The 9,886-nt window shown below is 45.3% G+C and overlaps 1 long non-coding RNA gene across 1 annotated transcript; it reads right to left on the bottom strand.

Annotated features, from left to right (window-relative positions):
• Positions 1–2,077: 2,077 nt before the first annotated feature.
• Positions 2,078–8,631, bottom strand: LOC142038000 (uncharacterized). Its single transcript, XR_012652493.1, has 2 exons — positions 8,285–8,631; positions 2,078–3,312 (listed from the first exon to the last, which is right to left on the bottom strand). It is a non-coding gene; the product is annotated as an uncharacterized LOC142038000 (long non-coding RNA).
• Between the last annotated feature and the right edge of the window lie 1,255 nt (positions 8,632–9,886).

The raw sequence follows: 9,886 nt of genomic DNA, 5'->3' as shown, positions 1-9,886 counted from the left end.
TTTGGGGAAGAGGAGAGTCCAGTCTGGGCTGTGACCTCCTGGAGCAGTCTGTGTGTCACATCTGTTCAGGGAACCATCCTCTCCTGACCTTTGCTTGTGACTTGTCTCCTCCCTTCTGGTGGTACACGCTTGCTCTGAAATACGCAGACGTGAGGCATCATCAGCCGGGGCACAGCAAATGAAGGAGAAGGAAGGTGCTGAAGTCCGTTGTGCAGTCAGGTTAGGTCTGCTCCACTGGCAGAAGTTGCTCGCTTGTAGCAGAGCATTGAAAGAAGAGGTGGCGGGGCAGACACAGGGCCAGGCAGACTGGTGGCCGTTTAAGCTGACTGCTCACATAACTACTCTGTCCTGCTCCCATATTTTCTTTCTTGCCTTAGACAAGCTGCATTCTAGGATAGCCCCCTGTGCATCACCACCAGTGCTGTCATCAACTCCAAAATGACATAGGAGAGTTGATGGAAGAACCAAATGGTGAGTGTACAATGCTGTACTAGAGGGTCAAGATATCACAAAAAATATACCCAGATCAGGCACAGGGCAGATAAGGCCCATTATCTGCTGTGGTTAGTGGAGTGACAGGGGTCTGTCTCTGTTTTGGTGTCCGCATTACAGCTTGCTATGTTTTTACTGGATGTCTCCTTGCTATCACAGAGGGTAGAGAGAAGGGGGAGTTGAGAACACAGTTCTTAACAGATTTAGGGAAAGGCTGAAGCTGTAAATCAAGATCTTCAATGCATTTCATCTCCTTCCCTTTCAGTATTTAGCAAGAAAACAAATGCATACACAGGAAATAAGGAACAGATGCGCAAGCACATCTTGGGACAAATAAATTAACATGCAAGTAAGCAGGCAGGCGAGAGTAGCAATAAAGGGTAATTAGACCACACAGGCACCATCAGCATGGGGCTGTATCTCCAAATATTGCCAACACCGAAGAGGGCCACAGCAAAGTGAACTCTTCCATTTTTGGCGGTGATGGTCCCTGGCCAGGACTTCGGCTATGAGTACCTGATGCTTTGATGACTGGATGGGTAGTGATGCTCCCCAAGAATAAACAATCGCTGAGGGATATGGGAGAGAACCAGAAAGAATTCCCTGGTTCCCTCCTTTTGGGGCAAATTCCCTCTTTCCACAGCAACTAAGCAAACCAGATAGAACTTAGGGCAGGGATTGGAAAGCCATCATATCCTGTAGCTGCTCTTGGGTTTGAGTGTGGCCAGCACCTTTCAACTCCCACCCTGTATACAGAAAGGTGGGGTTTTTTTCTACTGGATCTGTTGAGGTCAAGACATTCTTCCCTTGCCCCAGTACTCCATAAATCCTTACCCAACAGTGTCCCAGGGCACCAGCCTGCAATGCTGTGCAGAACACTATCCTGCGGCATCCACAGAAATGCAGTACAGCCTTGATGAACAACTCAAAGGCCAACAGCAGCACTTAGGCACTGTAGTGTCTTAGATGGCAGGGCAGGGTTTGGCTCTGAGCACCTGGATCACCTCAGGACCATATGGTTAACCATGCACCCGTCTTGCTCTCCTAGTTTCTGCCTTGTATGCATTAGACCAGCACCTCTGTATGTGTTTTACTCAAAGGTCTGCCCAGCCTTTTCCAAATAAACTGAAGGCATCACATGGCACAGTCGCCACAGTGATTTGTCAGGTCCAAGTAACAATTAAGCTTAGCTTTGAGTGTCTGTTTATTCCTTTGCATTCCCCCCAGTTTTGATTGCACCACGCATTGGACTGCAAATGCAGGCAGGTTATGATTTGTATGGTATTTTGCACCATTCGCTGAGCATCTTCAGATGCCTTGAGAACTGCATGGACTGCAGGCTGGTAAGTACTGTGCTGCATGAGAGGAGAGATGACTGCCCTGCCATAAGGACACCTGAGATGCTACAGCTGTCAGAAAAAAGGAAGAAACAGCAACACAAACACAACAGTACCTGCAGGGCACTTCTGTGCCCAGCTGTTGGAAGGGCAGCTTTGCTTATTAAGTGCTGTGGGACAGTTGACCCTGTCAGGTCAGCAGAGCCCACTGTTATAAGGGGCGACGAAAAACTGTACGCCAGCCCACGGACAATCCAATTAAAGTTTATTAAAACAAGAGACAAACAGGCAAAACAGCGCTGGGCAGCCGGGGAGTCTCTGCTCTACCAACAGCACGCGCCCCCCTCCCTCAGAGCTCCCTTTTTATATTTTTTTTGTTGCCAGGTTAAAGTCTAGGGTCCCGGCTCACCTGGGCGATTGCGCGCCCTGTTGCTGGGGGAGTCGAGGGATGAAGGCTGCAGTCTTCTTCTGTGTTTCTTTGTTATCTGGAGCATGCGTACTTTAAAATACACATCTTGTCCAGACAGCCAGACATTGTAGTTACAATGTTTCCAATCGCACCTGTCTGCAAGGGCTAACACTGCCCTGCAAAACGAACACACTGTGCAAGGCTTACAGAACCGGTTTGATTAACAAATACATATAAAATAAATTTATCACAATCCCCCCTTTTTGTTTTCATCATTTTGTTGGTCAAACCGAATTACAGTTTCTTGAGCTAGAGAAAGACTGGGAGTTTCTCTTTCAACAACCTTGGCTTCCCCTAAGTACTCACATTGCCTTCTTAATAACATTAGGTACTAATCCAACAATTCTATTTAATATAACAGACTTATTATCCACTGACCTAGATATAAGATTGAGAAAAGTGGTGCCATCTTGGTCTTTCTATACATTTAATTTGGTTTTTGGTTTTATTCCCCGAGGGAGATGAAAGACTTTGGGGTGGCCCTGAGGTTACTGGGTTTGGGAGTTGTGAGTCAAGGGGCCTCGTGTGCCATTTCTGGAGGTGGTTCATCAACCTCAATCCCCACAGCAGTACGCCTCTGCCTTCTCCTCTGCCAACTCTGTTGCTTAGAGCAGCGAGGTGTACCATCTTCTCGGCAGCAGTCGTATTCTTCAGGGGAACCTCCTTTGTCATATTTAGTCCACCTTGACTTATAGTTCTCCCAGCTCTTATCTTTCACCTCCCAGACTCCACACCTCACTCTGGCCATAGTTCGTCTGCATGCTCCAGTTCGTAATACCCAGAAGAGCAATGTGTCCACCACTTTTCTCTACAGAGTTTACACCTGTAACATACAAAGGGATAACATATACATTTAGGATCTTTACAAAAGATAGTGTCACTCATCCACTTTTCTTCGGAACTTAATTTTCAAACTATCAGGGTCTCTGGTCGCCTCCCAGTGAGAACTCTGAATTGGTCCTTTGATTCTGCTTGCATGAGTCCACCCTCTTTCGGCAGTCCGGACTGCAGTATCTGTAGTAAGCAAAACAAGAAACGGTCCTTCCCAACAGGGAGTTAGAGATTATTCTTTCCAAGCTTTGATCAATACCTTATCTCCAGGTGTAATCTTGTGTATTGCAATATCTAAGGGTGGCCTCTGCACTATCAGTCCCTTCTTTATTAGTTCTTGTCATATCTTCATGAGTTCAATGATATACTCCTGTAAGAATTTTTCTTCTACCTTTGGGTGTTCAATTGGCATTTCTAGGTCATAAGGCATCCCATATAACATTTCAAAAGGAGAGATCCCAGTGTCTGCTCTGGGCTGTGTCCTTACATTTAATAGGGCTAAGGGCAGGCATTTTATCCAATTCATTTTAGTTTCAATGATTAATTTAGTCAGGTGTTTCTTAATTTCTCCATTCATTCTCTCTACTTTTCCTGAATTCTGTGGATGCCATGGGGTATGATATTCCCATTTACTCCCTAAGGGATCCAAGGCCTCTTTGATAACTTTGGAGGTAAAATGGGGTCCCCGATCTGAATCAATTACTGCTATGTTTCCATAGCGTGGTATGATGTTTTCTAGCAGTACCTTGACTATGGTTTTTGCAGTGGCTCGGGCTACAGGAAAGGCCTCCACAAAGTGGGTCAAATGGTCCACCAGTACTAGGAGATATTTGTATCTGCCCACTTTGGGAAGTTCGGTGAAATCGATTTGTATTCTTTCAAATGGTCTTTTAGCCAGTTCACGCCCTCCCGGTACTCTTTCCCTGAGCTGATGCTTATTTACCCTTTGGCACGTTAGGCATTCCCCAGCGATTTTCTTGGCTATATCATGTATCCCTATACACATATACTTAGTTCCGAATTGGTCTACCAATGCCTGTATTCCCCAATGAGTTTGCCTGTGAAATTCTCTCATTATTCTCCATGCTGTCCCCTTTGGAATTACTTCCCTTCCATCAGGGAGAAACCATTTCCCTTCCTTTTCAATAACTCCTGCTTGTTTAAGTTTCTCCTTTTCTTGAGTGGCAAAACTCATGATACCATTGGCTTTTATTTGAGTCTGTGTTTGTTCCACTTCCCTTACAATTAGTAAGGTGGCTTTCTTTGCTTCTTCATCAGCCAAGTTATTTCCCCTTACTTTTTTATTGATACCCCTCTGATGGCCTTTTACATGTACTACTGCAATTTGTTTAGGTCCTCTTAGAGCCTTTAGAGTTTGTTTTATCAAGGCCTCATGTACTAAGCCTTTCCCTTGAGAGTTCACTAACCCTCGTTCTTCCCAAATTTTGCCAAATGTATGAACTACCCCGAATGCGTATTTAGAATCTGTAAATACTGTCCCTTGTTTATTTTCCAATAACTGCAAGGGTCTTAGTACTGCATATAATTCACAAGCTTGGGCTGACCACATCGCATCAAGGGGGCCAGATTCTTTTACCTCTAGAGTGGTCCCATCTATTATCGCATACCCTGACCTTCGCTTCCCATTTACCATTCGTGATGACCCATCTACAAATAATTTCAACCCATTCGGTAGTTCCTCTTCTTCCAAATCCTCTCTAATTTTGGTCTGGTGTTCTATTAATTGCATGCAATCATGAATTAAGTTCTCGCTTGGTTCCCCATATAAGAACTGAGCTGGGTTTTGCAAGCTAGTTGTTTCAAGCTCTAACTTGGGAGAATGTATTAGGATACCCTCGTATTTTAGCAGCCTGGCGTCAGTGCTGCCTTCTGCTGTAATACTATGAGGCGTATACACTTTCAATTCTCCTCCTAGAGTTACTTTCACAGCTTCCTCAACTAAAAGGGCCATGGCTACTATAGCTTGTAGGCAAGTAGGCCATCCCCTACTAACCGGATCTAATAATTTGGAAAAATAGCTTACGGGTTTCTTTCTTCCAGCCCATTCTTGGGTTAATACCCCAAAGGCTGTTCCTCCCTCTGAATTCACAAACAAATAAAACGGTCTCTAATATCGGGTAAACTCAACACCGGAGCATTTACAAGGTCAGCTTTGAGGCTTTCTAAACTCTGTTCGTCCTCCTGAGTCCATTTTATTAATCCTACCCCTACTAATTTCTGATACAAAAACTTCACTTTGCTGCTATAATTTTCAATCCATTGTCTACAGTACCCTAAAAGTCCTAACAATTGCCTTATCTGTCTCTTACTTGTTGGTGCCTGGAGGGATAAAATACCATTCACTCGTTCAGGATCTAATTTCTTAGTTCCCTTACTTATCCAGTGTCCTAAGTATTTTACTTCCTCTTCAGTAAACTGTAATTTAGACTTTGAAACCTTTAATCCCTTTAGGCCTAAAAAGTTCAATAACCTAATGCTCTCATTTCTAACAGCCTCTTGATCTTTCCCAGCTAACAACAGATCATCTACATACTGCACTAAGTCACTTCTGGGTTTGATTCAAAAGTTTCTAATACTTGTTCTAGAGCTTGCCCAAACAAATTTGGTGATTCTGTAAACCCTTGTGGGAGTACAGTCCATCTTAACTGTTGTTTCCTATGGGTCTCAGGATCTTCCCACTCAAAGGCAAAATAATCCCTACACTTCTCCTTTAGAGGACAGGCCCAAAATGCATCCTTTAAATCTATTACACTATACCATTTTAATTCAGGGGAGAGTTGACTTAGTAAAGTATATGGATTGGCCACCACTGGGAATCTAGTAATAGTCCTCTTATTCACCGCTCTTAGATCCTGTACTAAACGGTAGGACCCATCCAATTTCTTTATCGGCAGAATGGGGGTATTGTGTGGTGACATGCAAGGTTCTAATAATCCCTGCTGCAACAACCTTTCGATCACTGGTTCTAGTCCATATCTGCCCTCTTGTGACATAGGATATTGTTTGACTCTAATTGGAATTTCCGGGTCTTTAATAGTGACTTCAAAGGGAGCAATGTCTAATCGTCTTACTGACTCCGGGGTATACCATACTTCGGAATTGATTTTAGCTTCATCCTCGGTTGTCAAAACACACAATTTTACTGTTATTTCTTTGTTTTCTATTTCTAAGTTAATTCCCAATTCAATCATCAGATCTCCTCCTAATAAATTATATTGTTTCAGATATCAACAAAAAGGATCCTATTCTAATTTGAGATGGAGTTTCTATTTCCACTCCTTTTATTATTGGTACCTGAAACGGTTCCCCTTTTGCTCCTACTATTACTTGTATTTTCTCTGAGGATAGTGTGCATCCTCGGGGCACTAACTGGACAGTAGATCTTTCTGCCCCAGAGTCCACACGGAACTCTACTACTTGATGCTGGGGACCCAGTTTTAATTTTATCAAGGGCTCTGTTTTCCTGGGGGTCCCCAGCAAATAGAGCCCCTGACCCCCCTTATCTTCCTTAAACGTTTGTTCATCCTGTATACGTTTTCTGCAATTCCTCTTCATGTGTCCTTTCTTTTGACAGTAGAAACACTCAACCTGTCTCAAATCCTTTATGTCACCCTGACTTCTCTGAAGTCTTTCTTTTCTTCTCTGTCCTTCTCGGACAGCTGCCACCAAAATCCTTGCCTGCTTTTTCTGAATCTCTTCCTCCCTTCTCACATACACTTTCTGAGCTTCTCTCAACAGCTCATCTAATCCTCGCTCCTGCCAATCTTCCAATTTTTCCAGTTTCTTTCTAATGTCTACCCATGATTTCGCCACAAACTGAGTTTTTAACAGGGCTTGCCCCACTGGAGTGGCAGGATCCAGCCCAGAATAAAGCTGCAGATTCTTTCTCAATCTCTCTAACCATTCAGTGGGGGTCTCATCTTTCTTCTGGTGTTCACTGAATGCTTTGTTAATATTCTGTCCTCGGGGAACAGATTCCCTAATGCCTTGAACAATTATAGTACACAGATCTGCCATTTGAGTTCTATGTTCTGCATTCTGGTTATCCCAGTTTGGCCGCTGTAGTGGCCATTTAATATCTGCGCCTGGACCACGTTGGTGTTGCTGATCCCAAACTCTCATTCCTGCTCTTCGAATCATTTCCCTTTCCTCTACTGTGAATAGTATACCTAAAATTGCCTGCAACTCTTCCCAGATATATACATTAGGACCCAAAAATTGGTCTAAACTTTCAGATACTCCCAAGGGGTCTTCTAAAAGGTTTCCCATCTCCTTCTTAAATTCCCTTACATCTCCTGAATTCAAAGGCACTGACACAAATCCCATGCCGGGTTGTGGGCCTCCCATACCTATTTCTCTTAAGGGGTATAGTCTTTCCTCTGACTGCTCTTTCCTCCTAGTCTGACTCCTTGTTATTCTCCGAATCTCCTCAGGGGAACTAGGAGGGAACAAGTCTGGGTCTGGGGCTGTCGGGAGAGAGGAGGAAGGGGGGGTTGGGTCAGGCACGAGTGCATGGGGAACAGGGGGAGGAGGTGGGGTAAGTTCATCGGAGTTTTTAGGTTTTTTCCTATGGTTCTTTTCACTCAGAGCAAACACATGGATTCGGGTATCTAATTCTTATCCATAAACTAGCATATTCACTCTCTTCTAAACTAGAGGGTTCCTTAGAATTTACATATATGTTTAAGGCCTGACATATCCAATCCTCAAATGTCCCAAAACCAGGCCAAAATACCCCATCTCTTCTGATTTGTTTACCACCCCACACCTCCATGCAATAATATATCATTTTTTCTATGCTTTTGCCTTGACTGAGCGGCCAGTCATCCCAATGGGCAATCATTAATCCTAGAGGGCCACCTACCGGTATGTCGGGTAACCTCACCCCGGCCCCCCCCTCCATGGAGTCAGAACGCTTGCTTTTCTTCTGCCCCATCTTCCGAAGTGCCTTCTCACACACACACACACACGCGCCCCTCGTTCGTGGCTCACGCCCTCGCGGGCAGTGAGAACCGCACTACAAGAGGGTCCGCACTCACTTCGCCCAGTGACCTACTAAGCCCGGTGGACGTCTCGTTCATGCACACTTCGGGAAACCCACCCCGACCGAACGGGAAACGCTTTCAATACTCACTTAACCTGGAGTCTTCGTCCGGATCTTCGTGCACAAAAATTATGGGGTACTGCAGTATTCTTTTGCCTGCTTGCCAAATTTAGGGTTCGGAGGTAAGGGTCTTGGAAAGGATATCGTCCACTCCGGGGCCATCCAAGGATGGGGCGCCTGCCCAGAGTTTAGATTCCGAACCAAGTTAACCTTATCCGAGTCACGGCACCAAATTTGTTATAAGGGGCGACGAAAAATTGTACGCCAGCCCACGGATAATCCAATTAAAGTTTATTAAAACAAGCGACAAACAGGCAAAACAGCGCTGGGCGGCCGAGGAGTCTCCGCTCTACCAACAGCACGCGCCCCCCTCCCTCAGAGCTCCCTTTTTATATTTTTTTTGTTGCCAGGTTAAAGTCTAGGGTCCCGGCTCACCTGGGCGATTGCGCGCCCTGTTGCTGGGGGAGTCGAGGGATGAAGGCTGTAGTCTTCTTCTGTGTTTCTTTGTTATCTGGAGCATGCGTACTTTAAAATACACATCTTGTCCAGACAGCCAGACATTGAAGTTACAATGTTTCCAATCACACCTGTCTACAAGGGCTAACACTGCCCTGCAAAACGAACACACTGTGCAAGGCTTACAGAACCGGTTTGATTAACAAATACATATAAAATAAATTTATCACACCCACCACAGCTCCCAAAATGTCCTCACTGCTCCAGTCAGGCCATGCCCACCCCTCCACACACAGCCCTCCAGGCAGCTCCTTTCCAGCTGTGCTTGAGGACTGAGATGGCATTTCTTTATCCAGATCCATTTGCAAAGTTTCCCCAAGGTGGTGTTTGACAGGGGGTTTGCCCAGGGCCTGGGAGGTCCCTGTTCCTGCTCCCCACTGCTCTCCGCAGTGCCTCTGGGGACTCAGGGAGGCCAGACAGCCATGTTCCCTGAGCCTGGTGAATTAGAGAACTGGCAAAAAAATACTAATGTTGCCCCTGTGACCAGCCCGGCTCTCATTGCAGAAGGGAAAGGAGGGGGTCTGCTCCTCCTGCCTCACTTGCTCCAGATAACTGCACTGCGCTTTCCAGCTAGACCAAAGCATTTGGTTAATATCTGAGTTTATTCCTATGTTCCCCAGATAGTGCAAAGGTTGGGCACTTGGAATAAAATACCTGCGTGAGGCCTCCTTCCCAAGTTATAAATTACTTTATTTCTTTTACCCCTTCCCTCCAACCACAGCACACATTGTTACTCCTCTGCCTCCTTTATCTGTCATCTACCTGCCCTGGACCTTGTTTTTCAAGTCCTAGCAGCATTGTCTTTTTTCCTGATCCTCCCTCCTCTCCTCTCTCACTGTACATTGCACAGATCACTTGACTGTGCACTTGGCAGGAGCTGGGCTTCATTAGGTCTCTTTAGTTATCATGCTCTTTCATTAGCTGCCCAGAGACATGCTGGAAGCACATTGCAGGCTATCCTTCAGTGGTCAAGCGCTTTGGTGGGGTGTTGCCATGAAGGTCTTTGCAAGTCAACAGGAGCAGTCTGAAAATAAGTAGCACCAAATCTTAAGCACAGTGCAGTGTGCAGGCAGGAGGGAGGTGGTACTTTTGTTGTCAGAAGGGCATTTTCCTCCA

This window comes from Buteo buteo, chromosome 12, assembly GCF_964188355.1.
Source record: "Buteo buteo chromosome 12, bButBut1.hap1.1, whole genome shotgun sequence".
In the NCBI taxonomy this organism is placed as follows: Eukaryota; Metazoa; Chordata; class Aves; order Accipitriformes; family Accipitridae; genus Buteo; species Buteo buteo.
The sequence above is the reverse complement of the archived record's forward strand: the minus strand, read 5'-3'. Positions and strand labels throughout refer to the sequence as shown.